This window comes from Gossypium arboreum, chromosome 8 (genome assembly GCF_025698485.1).
Source record: "Gossypium arboreum isolate Shixiya-1 chromosome 8, ASM2569848v2, whole genome shotgun sequence".
In the NCBI taxonomy this organism is placed as follows: Eukaryota; Viridiplantae; Streptophyta; class Magnoliopsida; order Malvales; family Malvaceae; genus Gossypium; species Gossypium arboreum.
The window spans coordinates 77,385,565-77,404,499 of NC_069077.1; the positions used below are offsets into that span (position 1 = coordinate 77,385,565).

Sequence of the window (18,935 nt, forward strand, 5' to 3'; positions counted from 1 at the left end):
TGGACACGGTGACAAGATTGGCACTAAGTGTGCGGGTTTAAATTGTACAGCACTAAGTGTGCGAGTTTGATTATATAGCACTAAGTGTGCGAGCTGAAAATTATATAACACTAAGTGTGCGAGCTGAAAATATATAGCACTAAGTGTGCGGATTCACTATATGCTCTTGTATTACAATTGGCACTGAGTGTGCGACATTATCGAGTTAATCCGGACAGCGGATCGGGTAAGTACCTCGAGCTCATGATGAATAGAGAATACGTTCATGCTTGGGGTTGAATTGGTAAGCCTTAAATCTATGTGATGATTGAAATTGTATGGTTGTGCTGGAAAATGAGTTAATGTGTAAAAATGCTTGATTATCTTGTTGTGTAGAATATGAAATGTGGATGTATGACTTGGTACGAGATTGGACCGAAGGTCCGAGGTATTATGGTATAGATTCGATATGGATGAGTACCTAGCCTCGTTTGCTGTACATGTTGTAGTGACTGTATCAGTGGATTGATGAATGCTTATGACTTACTGAGTTGTAAACTCACTCGGTGTCTTTTTTTCTTGTCACCCATTTTAGGTCTCTCGGATTCGTATTGCTTGCGTGATCGGGACCGTCGTTGAAGTCATCACACCGGCTGAAATCTTGTGGTATTGTTTTTTGTTGTTGAAGAACATTTGGCATGTATAGGCTATTATATTTTGTCGAATTGTGGGTTGTAAACTTTAAGCCATGTGAAAATGGCCTATGTGGTCGTCGAGTGGGATGCTAGAACCTATAGCCACGAGTCTTAGAAACTCTAATTTTGATAAGGTGGCCACAATTTGTGTCATGTATGATGGATGATTAAGGCCAAGGAAAGATTCACGAAATTGGCATAGTCTACTGCAGTAACTGTTGCGGACAGCAGCAGTGAGATGAGATTGAAAAATCACTAAAAATAGTAGAAGTAGAATTAAATAGTGGGTAAATTATGAAATTGAACCTTGATGAATCTATTTTCATATGGATGAAACGAAACGACCATATGAGCAGTATACTGAGAAATATTAAAGTTCTCGTGAGACAGGGCCAGAACAGTTTCTGGGTCCCCTGACGCGACTTTGAAAATTTACCATAAATTATACAGAAAGAATTAGGAGTCATGCCTTATATGTACAGATTCCATTTTGAGTCTAGTTTCATTAGAAACAAACGGCACCAGTATTAAAGCCCTGTACAGAGAGATATTCAAGTTGTAACACGCAAAGGTCAGAGCAGTCGATCCCTGTAACATGGGTGATTTTAACTAATAAACTGTACCAATTGGCCCGACCAAAATTCTAGAAATAAATCCATGGATGGGTATGTGAGTCTAAATTCAGGTAAAATTTACGAAACCAGTTTCCGAGTTTTGAAACTCGAGATATGATTTTAAAGGCGATGGTGACGCAGTTTTCCAGCCTGACTGGAAATGACAAATTGGTTGGTACCTTGAGAGGATTTGGCGTTAACCTCTCGTGTCCGACACGGCGGCAGTCACGAGTTAGGGTGTTACAATTTTATTGGTATCAGAGCTATGGTTTAGTCGGTTCTAGGACTACCATAGCGCGTGTGAGTCTAGCTATACATGCCAAATTGTTTGTGCTGAATAATGTGATGACTTCGACGGTTGAAATTTTTGTTTTAAATAGCAATGGAACCCGGATAGAGACCCTTGGCGGATGACGTTGAAGGTGTAGCGGCTGCTCCGCACAAGGGACACCGCCTGTTGAGCCTCGATCATCCGCGAATAATCAAAATGAAGGGCGAAACAAGCCTTCTTCACCATGATGAATGAGTGGGTCGCGCAATATGCCCGAACCGACCGGCTGTCCAACCATTCCCGAATTTAAATACTCCACCCAAGAGCCCGTAATGCCATCAGTTACTGATCCTGTGAGGCTGAGTAAACCACCTGTGGACTTGATTAGGAAGCGTGGGGCCGAGGAGTTTAAGGCCATAGTTACCGACGATGCCGAAAGGGCCGAGTTCTGGCTTGATAACACCATTAGAGTGTTTGATGAATTGTCATGCACACCCGATGAATGTCTTAAGTGTGCTATATCTTTGTTGCGAGACTCAGCCTACTATTGGTGGAGGACCTTGATTTCCATAGTCCCAAAGGAACAAGTTACTTGGGATTTCTTTCAAACGGAATTTCGGAAGAAATATATTAGTCAACGGTTCATTGATCAGAAGCGTAAGGAGTTCTTGGAACTCAAGCAAGGCCGTATGACCGTATCTGAATACGAACATGAGTTAGTAAGACTTAGTCGGTATGCTCGGGAGTGTGTGGCTGATGAGGTTGCGATGTGCAAAAGATTTGAAGAAGGATTGAATGAAGAGTTAAAGTTACTAGTGGGAATTTTGGAGATAAAGGAGTTCGTGACACTAGTCGAACGAGCCTGCAAGGCGGAAGAACTTGGGAAGGAGAAGAAGAAGGCTGAATTTGAAGCAAGAGATTACCGTAAAAGATCGATGAGTAAAGCTCCGTTCTCGGCTGTAAAGAGGTTCAGGGAGGACACCAGTAAGTCGAGGACGACTGCGGGAATTTCCATTAGAGCCCGACCATTGACGGACTCCCGAGCTACTTCAGTAGCTAGTGTGGGCAATAATCGTCAAGAGAGACCTGAATGCCCCAATGTGGAAGACGACACCTAGGTGAATGTTGGGGTAAGTCTGCATTAATAGGGCTGTTATGGATGCGGTTCAAGGACCACTTCATTAGAGATTGCACGAGCTAGATGGGAGGAATAAGACGCAAGGTGCAAGACCTAGTGGAACGACGGTGGAGGTAGGCCCCGAGAATCTCTGGAGGTAGGGGTGGTAATCGAGAGGAGCCTCTAATACGGCTGTCCGATCCGAGACCGTACTCTGCTAGAGCATATGCCATCCGCTCACGAGAGGAGGCATCCTCCCCGACGTTATCACCGGTACTTTTACTCTCTTTGATACTAGTGTGATTGCATTGATTGACCCCGCTCTACTCATTCATATGTATGTGAAACCTTAGCATCCAAAGAAGACTCTACCGTTGAGTCTCATCGAGTTCATAATTCGAGTGTCAAACCCTTTGGGTCGACACGTACTTGTTGATAAAGTGTGCAAGAGATGCCCCTAATAATTCGAGAATCTGCTTTCGGCCGATCCGATGCTTCTACCATTTAATGAATTCGATGTTATTCTTGGTATGGATTGGTGACCGTACATGATGCAAAGGTGGTGGATGCAAAAGGAAAACCATTGATTTGAGGAGTGCAAATAATGAGGTAGTCCGAGTCGAGTCTACTGATTTAAAAGGAGCGCCAACGATAATATCTTCTATGACCGCTCGGAGGTATGTGAAAAAGGGGTGTGAAACATACCTTGCGTATGTGTTTGGAAGTAAAGAGACGGAAAGGAAACTCGAATCGGTACCAGTGGTTTGTGAGTATTCAGATGTTTTTCCTGAGGAGTTACCGGGATTGCCACCGGTTCGAGAAGTGGAATTCGGCATCGAAGTTGTACCGGGTACTACGCCGATTTCAATAGCCCCGTGTCGTATGGCATTAACGGAATTAAAGGAATTGAAGGTTCAATTGCAAGAATTGACGGATAGAGGTTTCGCTCGACCGAGTTTTTCTCCATGGGGCGCACCTGTATTGATTGTGAAGAAGAAGGACGGAACCATGAGGTTGTGCATCGACTATCGTCAACTCAATAAAGTGACGATAAAGAATAAATATCCATTGCCACGAATTGACGATTTGTTTGATCAATTAAAGGGAGCCTCGGTGTTTTCAAAGATAGATTTGAGGTCGGGTACTATCAGGTTGAGGGTCCGAGAATCGGACATACCCAAAACCGCTTTTAGAACGAGGTACGGTCACTCTGAATGCTTGGTGATGCCGTTTGGGCTCACTAATGCCCTCGGTGTTTATGGATTTAATGAATAGAATTTTCAGGCCATACTTGGATCGGTTCGTAGTTGTATTTATCGATGACATTTTGGTCTATTCGAGAGATGAAACTGAGCATGCTGAACACCTGAGGCTAGTGTTGCAAATCTTACGAGATAAGCAGTTATACGCAAAGTTTAGTAAATGTGAATTTTGGTTGAAAGAGGTTAGCTTTTTGGGGCACGTGGTGTCCGCATCGGGTGTCAGGGTGGACCCGAACAAAATTCTGGCCATAGTCGATTGGAGACCACCAAGGAATGTTACCGAAGTTAGGAGCTTTTGGGGCTTGCGGTTATTACCGACGATTTGTAAAAGGTTTCTCGACGATAGCCACGCCAATGACGGCTTACTCCAAAAGGATGTTAAGTTCGAATGGACGGAGAAATGTCGAAAAGTTTCGATCAACTGAAAGCTTATTTGATGAAGCCCCAATTCTAGTGCAACCCGAATCGGGCAAAGAGTTTGTCATTTATAGTGACGCATCCCTACTTGGGTTGGGTTGCGTATTGATGCAAGAAGGGCGAGTTGTGGCCTATGCGTCGAGGCAATTAAAGCCACATGAGAAAAATTATCCGACCCATGATCTCGAATTGGTCGCCATCGTATTCGCCTTAAAGATATGGCGACATTACTTATTTGGTGAGAAGTGCCATGTGTATTCGGATCACTAAAGTCTCAAATATTTGATGACTCAAAGAGACTTAAATCTGCGACAAAGACGATGGCTCGAGTTGTTAAAAGATTACGAACTCGTTATTGATTATCACCCGGAAAGGCCAATGTGGTTGCGGATGCCTTAAGTCGAAATCACCGCTTTGCTTTACTGACGATGAATGTACACTTGTCTATTCTACCCGACAATGTGTTAGTAGCGAATTGAAGGCCAAACCATTGTTGGCTCATCAAATTCGGGAAGCTCGAAAGTTGATGAGGAGTTGCTTGCAAAACGGGTGAGTGTGTTACGAGCAAGGAATCGAGTTTCAAATTGATGATGACGATTGTTTAAGGTTTAGAAGTCGTCTGTGTTCCAAAGAATTGAACTTATTTCGATGATTCTAAATGAAGCCCATTGTAGTCGAATGTCAATCCACCCGGTAGTACTAAAATGTACAATGACCTGAAACGCCAATTTTGGTGGCCCGGTATGAAACGAGACATTTCTGAATTTGTTTCAAGGTGTCTGATATGTCAACAAGTGAAAGCGGAACATCAAGTGCCATCGGGATTACTTCAGCCGATCATGATACCCGAATGGAAATGGGATCGAGTCACAATGGACTTTGTATCCGGACTGCCATTGTCAGTGAGTAAGAAGGATGCGATTTGGGTCGTTGTCGATAGACTAACTAAGTCGGCTCACTTTATCCCCGTACGTCGGATTTTCAATGGACAAATTAGCGGAATTGTACGTTTCTCGATTGTGAGATTACACGGGTGCCTATTTCTATCGTGTCGGATAGAGACCCAAGATTCACGTCGCGATTTTGGAAGAAATTGCAAGATGCTTTGGGTACCAAGCTGCATTTTAGCACCGCTTTTCATCCCCAAACCGATGGTCAATCCGAACGGATAATTCAAATACTCGAGGATATGTTGAGATGTTGCATCCTTGAGTTTAGTGGTTCATGGGAACGGTATTTACCTTTGATTGAATTCGCCTACAACAATAGCTTTCAATCAAGCATTAAGATGGCGCCTTACGAGGCTTTATACGATCGTAAATGCCGTACCCCATTATTCGGGTGAACTTAGTGAAGGTAAATTCTTGAGGTTGATTTGGTTAAGGATGCCGAGCAAAAGTTCGAGTAATTCGTGAAAGTTTGAAAGTCGCTTGGATCGCCAAAAGTCGTATGCGGATTTGAAAAGAAAAGATATTGAATATCGGGTTGGAGACAAGGTCTTTCTCAAAGTTTCACCTTGGAAGAAGGTGCTTAGATTTGGTCGTAAGGGCAAATTGAGTCCGAGGTTTATCGGGCCATATGAAGTATCCGAACGAGTTGGGCCATCGATATCGATTAATTTTGCCCCCGAGCTCGAAAGGATTCACAACGTTTTCATGTCTCGATGCTTGACGATATAGGTCTGATCCATCGCACGTAATTGCTCCATCCGAGATTGAGATTCACCTAATTTGAGCTATGAAGAGGAACCGGTTCGCATTATGATGCGTGAAGTAAAAGAGTTACGCAATAAGAAAATCCCGTTAGTGAAGGTGTTGTGGCATAAACACGAATTGAAGAAGCCACTTGGGAACTTGAGGACTCTATGAAAGAGCGATACCGAGCCTATTTACTGGTAAGATTTTCGGGACGAAAATTTCTTAAGTGGGGAGAGTTGTGACATCCCAAAATTGACCCTAGTCGGGATGTGGTTTCGGGACCACAAAGCGAGGCATAAAAATAATTTATAATTTATTTTGATGCCTATAATATGTGTTAATTCATGTGTGACATTTTGATGTTTCGATTTAGAGTTATAAATGTGAATTTCACTAGAAAGGGCCTAGTAGTAAACATTGAAAGTATGATGGGGAAATGTGGGATGACTAGTTTATAATGCATGCAAAAATAAGGGATTTGCATGTCAAATTCCCCCTAACATGAAGTGGCCGCCATGACAAGGAATCATGGGCTAAACATGTCATGAAACATGTTTTGTTGGTGCACTAGGGAGAAACAATAAACAAATGAGTATGGGTAATAAAGAAAGAAAAAAAATGTGTGTGTGTGAGTGAAACCCCCCTTGCCGTGCATTGTGGAAGAGAAAAGAAAATTTTGTTCATCCATTTTTCTTCTTTGGCCGAAAATACTAAGGAAAAGGGAGGATTTTTGCTTCATGCTTGGTTTAGAAGAGAACTAGAAGGGATTTGGCTATACTTGCATCAAGATTAAGGTATGTTTGAGGTTGTGTCATGAGATTCATGCTTGTTTTGGTTGCTAACTTGATGTGCATGTTAGCCATGGTTCAAATCCTTGTTATGCCATGGAAATGGTATTTGGCCAAGGTGGATTTTGTGTTAATGCAATTGCATGTTAAATATGAAGCTTGTTAATGGTGTACGTGATGGGGATTGATGGCTCTTGGACTTTCTTTTTAGTATTTTGAGTGAGACATTAAGTTCTTTGCTTAATCATGACCAAAATGATGGTGTTGTGATGTATTCGGTCATGGTATATCCACAAGTATGATTCATGCATGTTGCATGGTAGGTAAGATTTGAGCTTTGAATATGTGTTTGCACATGATGAATTGGTATGACATATATACTATTTCAAGGTATATATTTGCTTGGGATGATGTTTTCGGTTATGTAGTACATGAGAGATATGTATTGAGCTACAATATGTAATGCGTTAGTTAGTAAAATGCATGCTGTTTTTGTGTGGTATTAAGTGCATAATCGGCCTCAACATGGACATGCATATTCGGCCACATGAGGGGAAATTGGTGTGCATGCATTCGGTTAGAGGCAAGCATATTGATGCCTATTCTTGGCTTAGAAAATTCGGCTAAGAGGAATACTAACTAAGGTGTTGAGTTCGATTCATGATTTTGTACATATGCGACTTTGATGCCTAATGAGTAGATATTTATATATTGGCTAGGCATCTTGAATTCCTCTTCCGATGCTCAAATGATAAAACCAATTTATTTGTTAAATTTAGCTCAAGAAGCTAGAGGTGGAGAATCAAGCAAAGGCAAAGGAAAGATAATCGAGTAGTCGATTGGAAATCGTTTCATCCAATATAAGGTAAGTCATTAAGCATATATTTGGTGTTGATGTAAATGACCATAATATATACACAATTGTGTTTAAATGAATTGACGTGTAAATGGAAATGTATGTGTATGGAATGATGCCATTGTTGAATGTATAAAGGCAGCAAAATGCATAAGGTATTGGTCTCGGCACTAAGTGTGCGGGTATAAATGGACACGGTGACAAGATTGGCACTAAGTGTGCGGGTTTAAAATTGTACAGCACTAAGTGTGCGAGTTTGATTATATAGCACTAAGTGTGCGAGCTGAAAATTATATAACACTAAGTGTGCGAGCTGAAAATATATAGCACTAAGTGTGCGGATTCACTATATGCTCTTGTATTACAATTGGCACTGAGTGTGCGACATTATCGAGTTAATCCCGGACAGCGGATCGGGTAAGTACCTCGAGCTCATGATGAATAGAGAATACGTTCATGCTTGGGGTTGAATTGGTAAGCCTTAAATCTATGTGATGATTGAAATTGTATGGTTGTGCTGGAAAATGAGTTAATGTGTAAAATGCTTGATTATCTTGTTGTGTAGAATATGAAATGTGGATGTATGACTTGGTACGAGATTGGACCGGAAGGTCCGAGGTATTATGGTATAGATTCGATATGGATGAGTACCTAGCCTCGCTTGCTGTACATGTTGTAGTGATCAGATCGGTGGATTGATGAATGCTTATGACTTACTGAGTTGTAAACTCACTCGGTGTCTTTTTCTTGTCACCCATTTTAGGTCTCTCGGATTCGTATTGCTTGCGTGATCGGGACCGTCGTTGAAGTCATCACACCGGCTGAAATCTTGTGGTATTGTTTTTTGTTGTTGAAGAACATTTGGCATGTATAGGCTATTATATTTTGTCGAATTGTGGGTTGTAAACTTTAAGCCATGTGAAAATGGCCTATGTGATCGTCGAGTGGGATGCTAGAACCTATAGCCACGAGTCTTAGAAACTCTAATTTTGATAAGGTGGCCACAATTTGTGTCATGTATGATGGATGATTAAGGCCAAGGAAAGATTCATGAAATTGGCATAGTCTACTGCAGTAACTGTTGCGGACAGCAGCAGTGAGATGAGATTGAAAAATCACTAAAAATAGTAGAAGTAGAATTAAATAGTGGGTAAATTATGAAATTGAACCTTGATGAATCTATTTTCATATGGATGAAACGAAACGACCATATGAGCAGTATACTGAGAAATATTAAAGTTCTCGTGAGACAGGGCCAGAACAGTTTCTGGGTCCCCTGACGCGACTTTGAAAATTTACCATAAATTATACAGAAAGAATTAGGAGTCATGCCTTATATGTACAGATTCCATTTTGAGTCTAGTTTCATTAGAAACAAACGGCACCAGTATTAAAGCCCTGTACAGAGAGATATTCAAGTTGTAACACGCAAAGGTCAGAGCAGTCGATCCCTGTAACATGGGTGATTTTAACTAATAAACTGTACCAATTGGCCCGACCAAAAATTCTAGAAATAAATCCATGGATGGGTATGTGAGTCTAAATTCAGGTAAAATTTACGAAACCAGTTTCCGAGTTTTGAAACTCGAGATATGATTTTTAAGGCGATGGTGACGCAGTTTTCCAGCCTGACTGGAAATGACAAATTGGTTGGTACCTTGAGAGGATTTGGCCGTTAACCTCTCGTGTCCGACACCGGCGACGGTCACGAGTTAGGGGTGTTACACTTTCCATCTGCAAACAGATGGCCAGTCTGAGCGAATCATTCAGATACTTGAGGATATGTTGAGATGCTGCATTCTCGAGTTTGAAGGTACGTGGGAATGATACCTACCTCTGATTGAATTGGGTATAATAATAGCTTTCAATCGAGTATCAAAATGGCACCTTATGAGGCTTTGTACGGTCATAAGTGTCGTACACCATTATATTGGACTGAGCTGAGTGAAAATAAGATACACGGGGTCGAATTGAGCAGAGAAACTGAAACGAATGTGAAAGTAATCCGTGAAAGTCTGAAAGTAGCATCGGATCGTCAGAAATCTTATGCAGACTTGAAACGCAAGCATATAGAGTTTCAGATCGGAGATAAATTTTTTTTGAAAGTCTCACCGTGGAAGAAAATACTCAGATTTGGTCGCAAAGGCAAATTGAGTCCAAGGTTTATTGGGCCGTATGAGGTAATAGAGCGTATCGGGCCAGTTGCTTACAGATTACCATTGCCACCTAAGTTAGAAAATATCCACAATGTATTCCATGTTTCGATGCTCTGTAGATATCGGTCTGACCATTCACATGTGATTAGTCCATCTGAAATCGAGATTAAGCCCGATATGACGTACGAAGAAGAACTGATTCGCATTCTGGCTCGTGAGATTAAAAAGTTGCAAAATAAGAAGATTCCATTAGTTAAAGTACAATGGCGTAAACACGAAGTCGAGGAAGCAATGTGGGAGCCAGTAGATACTATAAGCGAACGCTATCCAAACCTATTCACCGGTAAGATTTTCGGGGACGAAAATCCCTAACGGGGGAAAGTTGCAATGTCCGATTTAGACCCTAATTGGAACGGTGGTTTAGGGACCATGAATCTGAGTCAGAAAAATATTTTAAAATTAGTTTCTGTGTTTTCTTGTGTGAATTTATATCTGTGAAATTTTTGTGATTTAATATTATTGTTTGAGAGTCCGATTTAATAAAAGGACTTAATCATGTAAAATGAAAATTTAGTGGTTATTTCAAAAAGGGGCTGGATTAATAGTGGCATTCTAACTTGAAGTATCTATGTTATAAATAAACCAAAATAATGAGTAATGGCCGGTTATATCCTCTTATTGTGTGTTATGGTTATTTAATTATAAAGAATATAATGGTAATTAATTAAAATGTTATTATATATCATAATAAAACATAAGTTAAAGTTTAGTTCATTATTTTTGTTCATCCACCGAAAAGGAAAACAAAAGAAAAGAAATAACAAAAGCCAGGTTCGACCATCTTTCTCATCTTGATTCAAGGTTCGTTCTTAGTCGATTTTTGATAATTTTTATGTTTTTGAGATCCTTGCTTCGAGTACAACAAAACCCATACTTGAATTTTTTATTTTGGTGAATATTTTGAGTTATGCCATTGTTGAGAGCTTGTGATTTTTGTTGTCTGATAATGAAATATAAAAGATATGTTTTAGATTAACATGTTTTGTACTGGAGAGTTTGATGATTTTGAGTAATTAGGACTAAATTGCAAAAACAATAATTTGAGGAACTAAATTCTGAAATAAATGAAATATATGGACTTGTATAAGCATGGGTAAAATTCGGCCCAACATGGGTATAGGGAAATTTTGCATATTTTGTGTTTTGTGCAATAGGGGCTAAATTGTAAAAATTGTAAATGTCAGGGGTAAAATGGTAATTTGCCCATTTATGTGATTTTGGATTAAATTGAATGAAAATATGGTTTGAATGAGCTTAATTTGAATATGTTTAGATCAAGAACAAAAGAAATCGGATTTGGATCGAGGAAAAATGAAAGTCGTCGACTAGTTGCCCTATTCCGTTTTACATCGTTTGAGGTAAGTTTATCAGCAAATAGACGTGTCTAATTATAGTTAAATGCTAAATATATATGCTGGTATGGAAAATATGAATTTATATATGCTATTGCCAATGTGTATAAGCTTGGTAACCATGTTCGAACATTCGTTTTGACCGAGCTACGACGTCTGAAAGCCCCGTATGAACCTTAGGAATAGCTAGGATACATATGTCATGACATAGGATTCGGATATTGTAACACCCCTCACCCGTATCCAACACTGGGAGAGGGTTCGAGGTGTTACTAGACTTAAACTTTTGCCAACATACCAAACCAGGTCACTAAATTTCGCCCAAAATTAAAACTTTTCAAACACATGCATACCGTCCCTTATACTGGCCTTCGAAGCCTAAAATATGCATCAGTGTGGTTCGAGACAAAACCGAGAACATTCAATAAATTTTGGAGAACTTAATAAATTCTCTTGATTTAGTGAGTCACACGCCCGCATGGGTGGGGCCGTGTGGTCACACATGCCCGTGTGGCTTGGGACACGCCCGTCCGGGCTAAATCCTCAATGCACACATATTCTTTAGGAGGCTCGATCACTCAAGGAACACCCGTCCGGGCTGGATCCTTTCTATATTTGAGATCAACGGATTACCTGTCCGGGCTAAATCCTTTCTGCAACACATACAAGATCTCAAGTTAGATGTAAACATGGTTCATCCATCGAACTTCCTTTTTAACCTTAACTGGGACAATCACCAACATGTTATTATTAGGAATGTATTTCATAGATTGTCATGCCATCATCAAATACAATTATCATACATTCATAAATCATGCAATTAAGCATACAATGAGTTTACTTTGAGTTATTCAAACTTATCTGATATTTGTCCCGATATCGTGTTTCGGTTATTCCGAAACCTTTTGTTCGACCTCCAAAATTTATTCCTCGGGGTCCATAACAATAAAAATAAATCATTAACACTCACATTATACTTTTTGAGCCTTAATTTCACCCCCGGTCCAAATGACTGTTTTGCTCCTAACCTTTCATATTTTTACGATTTAGTCCCTAGGCTCGTATAATGAAATGCATGTAACTTCTACCTTACCCAAGCCTAGCCGATTATTTTTCCTTCTTATGGCAGCCCACATTTTTCCATTATTTCTCATTTCTACCACACATTTTACACCTGTTGCAAAAAGGTCCTTTTAGGGATTTTTCATGAAAATCACCTAGGAAAAGATGTCTAACACACATCCAACTTTCATATTCCTCCATAAACCATCAAAATACAAGTAACTCATGCATGGGTAAATTTCTAATCATGAACCCTAGCATGAAATATGGGAAAAATAGAGAGAGTAAGCTGCCAGGATTTCAAAAATACAAAGAACATTAAAAACGGGGCTTGGGAGCACTTACTATTGAGCTTGAAAATGTTGAAAACCCTAGCTATGGCGGCTTGAGAATTTTGACTGGAAAAGGGAGAAGAATGGCTGATTTTTGCCTTCTTTTTCCAATTTTATTTCATTAAAATGCCAAATGACCAAAATGCCCTTAAGCCCTTTCTTTAAAATTTCATCCATACAAGTTCATTTTTGTCCAAAAACTTAGAAATTGGGAAAATTTCTCTCCAAGACCTTCTAATTTATAATCTAAATCAATTTCATACAAATTGCTTCTAGAATCTAAGTTTTGAAATTTATTCAATTTGGTCCTTATTTCCCAATTGGACCCGTTACTCAAAGAATTTATTCATGAACCTTTAACAAATACATATTATCATATTATAAACCTCATAATAATCATAAAATAAATATTTTACTATCAAATTTGTGGTCCCAAAACCATTATTTCGACTAGGCCCTATTTCGGGATGTTACAGATATATGTGTGCGAGTAAGACCATGGCATCGATATGTGATTCTGATACATGTGTATGAGTAAGACCCTGTCTGGGACAATGGCATCGATATGCGACTACCTGTAAGACCACGTCTGGGACGTTGGCATTTTCGGTATGTGTGATTATCCGACTGTCCTATCTAATTTCGAATAGTTCATCGGGCAAAGGTAAATCGTGATCGGATGTGTAAAATGAGCTAAAAAGGGCCAAGTATGATTTAGCTTGTTAGCTACCAGTAATAAGGTAAGTATGTGACTTGTATAATGATATAAGTTATATGTGATTCAAAGAATAAACATACATGATTGAAATAAGTGTACTCGATTTTGAACAAATAGTATGAATATTATGGAATTGATTCTTGGATATGCATTTATATGTGACCATGTATATTCGTCCATGAAATTTGTTTATGCACATGATATTATAATCAGATTCTTGAGCTTATGTAAATATGTATATGTGTGTTTGATTATATAATGACATTTTAGCTTAGGAAGTCGATTGACACTTGGCTAATATGATTATGTGAGGATTCTGCCAAGGTAGAATTGTACATGAAAATGTATTATTCATCTCACTTGTAGGTTAGTGATTAAGCTTGGTAATGATCATATAATTCTTTTAGCTTACAATGAGTTGGTAATATCTTGGGATTGTTTATTTGCTTATGAATTACTAAGTTATAGTAGCTTACTTTGTGTGTTCATGTTTACTTTTTTTTTTTATAGATTTTGGATTCAAGTGACAAGCTCGGGGATCTTCAGCAAAGTCTATCACACTATCGATTGCTTTCGGTATTTTATAAGTTGCATTTTGGAACTATGGCATGTATAGGCTGGAACATATTTGAAAATGCTAAATATTGGTTGTGTATATAAGCCATGCGAGAATAGCTAAGCTTTTGTCTTTAAACTTCGGCTATGCTAAGTTCAGCTTATGTTCACTTTGGTTTTATAGTTACAAGCCATGTACGTATAATATTTGTGTTAGGTACCACGTGTGCTGTAAAATGGTTGCTTGTTGTGTCCCTATTCGATTTTATATGCCTTGATTAAATATTCATTAAGTTTGATTGTTGGTAAATAGTGTATATGCTCCGTGGATAGATATGGTTAGTTATTTTATATGTATTTTATGTTAAATTTGGTCTTTATTTTAGGTAAGTTGCAAATAATATATGTGCTTCATTTACAGGTTTGGCCGTGGTATAATGTATTAGAACATATGTGATTGCTTACTTGATTATTTAATATATTTGTATGCGTAAACTTGGTTGTTATGAAATTGCTGTATGAGCTAGGTCAAGAATGATAATATGTGATTAAAAGTTTAAGATATTCAAATAATGACAAATATTTTTGTTATTACGTAAGTAATTTAACATATTAACTAATATATGTAATAAGTGTACCTTTTAATGATGTGTTCTTAAATAATTAAATTCACTAAGGTCAAATGTATAAAATCTAATGATTAAATGGTATGTGTAGGCGTTAATGATTATTAACCTTGAATAAAGTATATAGGAATGCATGAATATTATCGTATGGATGCTTTAATTAGTATTAAAGTAAAAAGGCATGCAAGATTAATTTGTTTATGATCTAAGCCACATAAGCAAGTGGTTTAAAAGGTGAATTGTGGCTTATTAAATTGTAAGAATGTGTACATGATTTAGCGACTATATGCATAATTGCATAGATGGTAATGGAAGTATGTTTAATCATGTTGGTAATAGATAATGCTGTGCAATTAAACACATTATATAATGTTATTAACAAGTTGAAATTTGTTGTGACCTGTATATGCAAGGTGTAAATCGACGTAAGTTTTGAATTGTGAATTGATTGTATTTTTTTATTTTTTATTTTATTTATAAATGGGTTTGACTTGAGTGAATATATATATTAATAAATGTTTTAAAAATGTGTTTTTTATCAGAAATGCCTTGTAACCCTAATCTGGCGACAGATATGGATTAGAGGTGTTACAACGGGAGTGCGTATTTAAAGGATCCCTTGCATGACTTGATGGTAAACGAGATATCCATCCAGATTCCAAGAAATTCGATGGGATTAAAATGTTTAATGCGAATAGACATGTGTGAAATCATGAGCTCATCAATGAAAGATGTTACATTGTACTGGTACGAGACTAACTTGGTGGTTGAGTACATGTGATAGGAAATTTTACTATGAAAGTTTGGCATGTGTAATAGCCCAAAATTGGGTCTAGTTGGAACAGAGGTTTCGGGACCACAAAATTTTAGATAAGAATAATTATTTTATGATTATTTTGAGGTCTATGATATGATTGCATGATTGTGTGAAAATTTCGTGAAGAAATTCTATGCATAAAGTGTTCAATTTGAAGTTAGGGACTAAATTGAATAAGTTGCAAAACTTGCATTCTAGAAGTTTCTAGTATGAAACTGCTTTGAAATATTAATTAGGAGGTCCGAAATGAGAAATAAATTCAATTAATTCCACACGGGTAAGGGACACGGGCGTGTCCCAAAGCACACGAGTGTGTGCATTGCCTCCACACGGGCGTGTCAGGCTTAACCTAGGAAATTTTCCAAAAACTTTCTTAAGTTCTCAGTTTAATCCTGGACCATTCTCAATGTATGTTTTAGGCCTCGTAGGTCCATAATAGGGATATTATAAATATGATTGATTGGTTTTAATTTGGAATGAAATTTTATAGACCGAAAATTTCCCGAAAATGTCACGTTCGTGCACAGTAATGCGGTGTACCTTGTCCCAGTGTCGGCTATGGGTAAGGGGTGTTACTTGACCGATTATCAATTAGGTCCCTAGCAAGTCCTATATTTCATTTAGTTCACATATTCACCATCTATAATTTTCTATTTTTCAATTTAATCCCTAATTGATAATTTCATAAAAAATCTCTTTACAAAAATTGTTTATCTAACAACAACCATCCATTTTCTATCATCAAACATCAAAACTCATGTATATTCAACCATGGAAAAACCCTAATAGTTTCATAGTTTCACAAATTAGTCTCCGGGCGAACTAGATTAAGTTACAACGATCCCAAAAACATAGAAATAATTAAAAATGAGATAAAAATTCATACCAATGCAAGGTAAATTGTTTTGCTGAAACTTAAAGCTCCCATGGCTTTTTTTGCTCATGAAAATCGGTCGAAGAAGAAACAAAAGATGAAAGCTAATTTTAGTTTATTAAATTTATCATTAATTACCAATTTACTTAATGAACCTTGAAATACTTTAAAAATTACACAAAATGTCAAGCCATTGATAAACCACAATTTATACATATTTTTACCCCATGCCTAGCACATTTATAGATGGTTTGTCCTTAGATTTGGTGAATTCGATGCTCCTAATCCTTTAATTTCATGTTTTATACTTAGGTGAGCATAGGAGAGTAAAAAGAGTGAGAAACGGGTCGAAAACGGAGAAAATGGACCCACATGGGAAATCAACATGGCCTGGACTTCCTCACACGGGCGTGTCACACAGCCTTGTCCATTTGGTAGGATCGAAGCACGACTTACACGAGTAGACTACACGCCCATGCCTATTCAACAGCCTTGACCACGGGCTGGAGTAATTGCACATGGGCATGTCCTTACAGAGCTCAAGTATAGCCCTATTCGAAAAATGCCACTTTTGAGGGCTCTTAGGCATTTTAAAGCCTATTTAAAACACCGGAGGAGGCACTTAGAACAGACACACAGAGTAAGAGGCAAGGAATTACTCAAATGAAGTCGATTGATCCATCTTAAAAGCCGGATTCATCGTCAAAACTGAAGATCTCCCTTCAATTTCCATTAAGGGGTTTTGGGTTTTCTTTATGTTTTGTTATCTTTATTCTTTTGAGATGTTTTTTCATAAGTATGAACTAAACCCCCTAAATACCTAAGGGGAATGAAACCTAAGACAGATCTTGTTATTATTATCTGAATAGTATGATAAATATTTGACTTATTCGTAATTATGTGTTTTTAATTATTGTTTTAATATTCAAGGGTATTTATTCAAATTAATGCTCTTATTCAGAGGAGGAAAAGACCCTGAGTAAGAGTAAATTTGTCGTAATTAAGCGGAGTTGATTGCACGCCTAAAGATAGGGTGATAAGATTTTGCCGGAATAGGGTGAAACCTAAGAAGGGGATCCATAGATCGAGTTAATGCAACACTAGTACCTTAATTAGAAAGAGATTTCAATTAAATCAACTTAGGGTTAGATGTTATTAGTCGAGAGAGAGATAATAATAGAACTTAGGGATTTCTACGGATCAAGTCAAATGAATAAATCGTCTGATTCAGAGTTAAATAAAAGGTGAAGTCTAGGTGGATTTTTCCTTGGGTATTGCCTTAATCAATCGAATTTTCCCAAAAGCTTTTCCCTAATTTCTCTCTGTGCACTTTTATTTTAGTTGATTAGTTTAGAGAAACAAATTCCTTAATTTTTAGGCTAGATAATAAAAAGAAAGTAACTACTAGTACTCTTGGTTCTTTTGGGTTCGACAATCCGGTCTTGCTAAGGCTATACTACTGTTTGATAGGTACACTTGCCTTCATCGTGATAATAGTTAGTTTCAAGAACAATTAATTATAAATTTTTAAAACCTGTTGCGAATATCACGTATCAAGTTTTTGGCGACGTTGCTGGGGAACTAGGATTTTACGAACACTCGATTTTTATTACTTTAGCCATTCTACTTTATTTGCAATTTTAATTTTAATTTTCTTTTCTAATTTCTTTTCTTTTATTCGCTCCTGATAGGTTTTTATAGTGTATGACTATAAGAAACCCGTCGGGACCATTACTGTTTGATAATGAGATCGATCATACAGTTCACAAAAATCAAAGAGAAATAAGGCGAAGCTTAAGATACATATAGGAAGAGTAAGAGGACGATACTTCAACCACAACCTAGGAGATGGATGAAAACCAAGAAAATCCGCTACCTCCTACGATTGCCACTGATCCAGTAAATCAGAATCCTGCTCCACACACTATGTATGATTATGCTGAACCTACTTTAACAGGAACTTAGTCAAGTATAGTTAGGCCTACTGTTGTTGCAAATAATTTTGAACTGAAACCTAACACAGTTCAAATGATACAGCAATTTGTTTAGTTTGATGGTTTGCAGGACGAGGATCCCAACGCTCACTTGGCAAATTTTTTAGAGTTTTGTGACACTTTTAAAATCAATGGCATTTCTGATGATGCCATTCACCTTCGGTTGTTTCCCTTTTCGTTGAGGAATAAGGCTAAACAATGGTTAAACTCGTTACCACGAGGTTCAATCACTACTTGGGAACAAATGACCGAAAAGTTTTTATTAAAATATTTTTCGCCAGCTAAAATAGCCAAATTACGTAATGATATCTCCTCTTTTGTACAGATGGATTTAGAAACACTCTACGCTGCATGGGAGAGATACAAGGATCTATTGAGAAGGTGCCCTCACCATGGGTTACCACTCTGGCTATAGGTTCAAACGTTTCACAATGGCCTGAATCCTTCAACTCAACAGATGATCGACGTAGCCACTAGCAGAACTATCAATAATAAGACACCTGAGGATGCTTATGAATTTATAGAATAGATGTCACTGAATAATTATCAGTGGCAAGTCATGAGAAAGCCAACAAAAACAGCTGGCATTTTTAACGTCGATTTGGTCACCATGCTCTCTAATCAGGTAGAACTTTTGAATAGAAAAATTGACGGTTTTCTTGGTTCTTCACAAGTTTACCCAATAATGCAGTG

General features: G+C 38.0%; 1 non-coding gene across 1 annotated transcript; it reads right to left on the minus strand.

The window, feature by feature from the left end:
• Positions 1 to 18,534: 18,534 nt before the first annotated feature.
• On the minus strand, positions 18,535 to 18,641 carry LOC128279580 (small nucleolar RNA R71). Its single transcript, XR_008269782.1, has one exon. It is a non-coding gene; the product is annotated as a small nucleolar RNA R71 (small nucleolar RNA).
• Between the last annotated feature and the right edge of the window lie 294 nt (positions 18,642 to 18,935).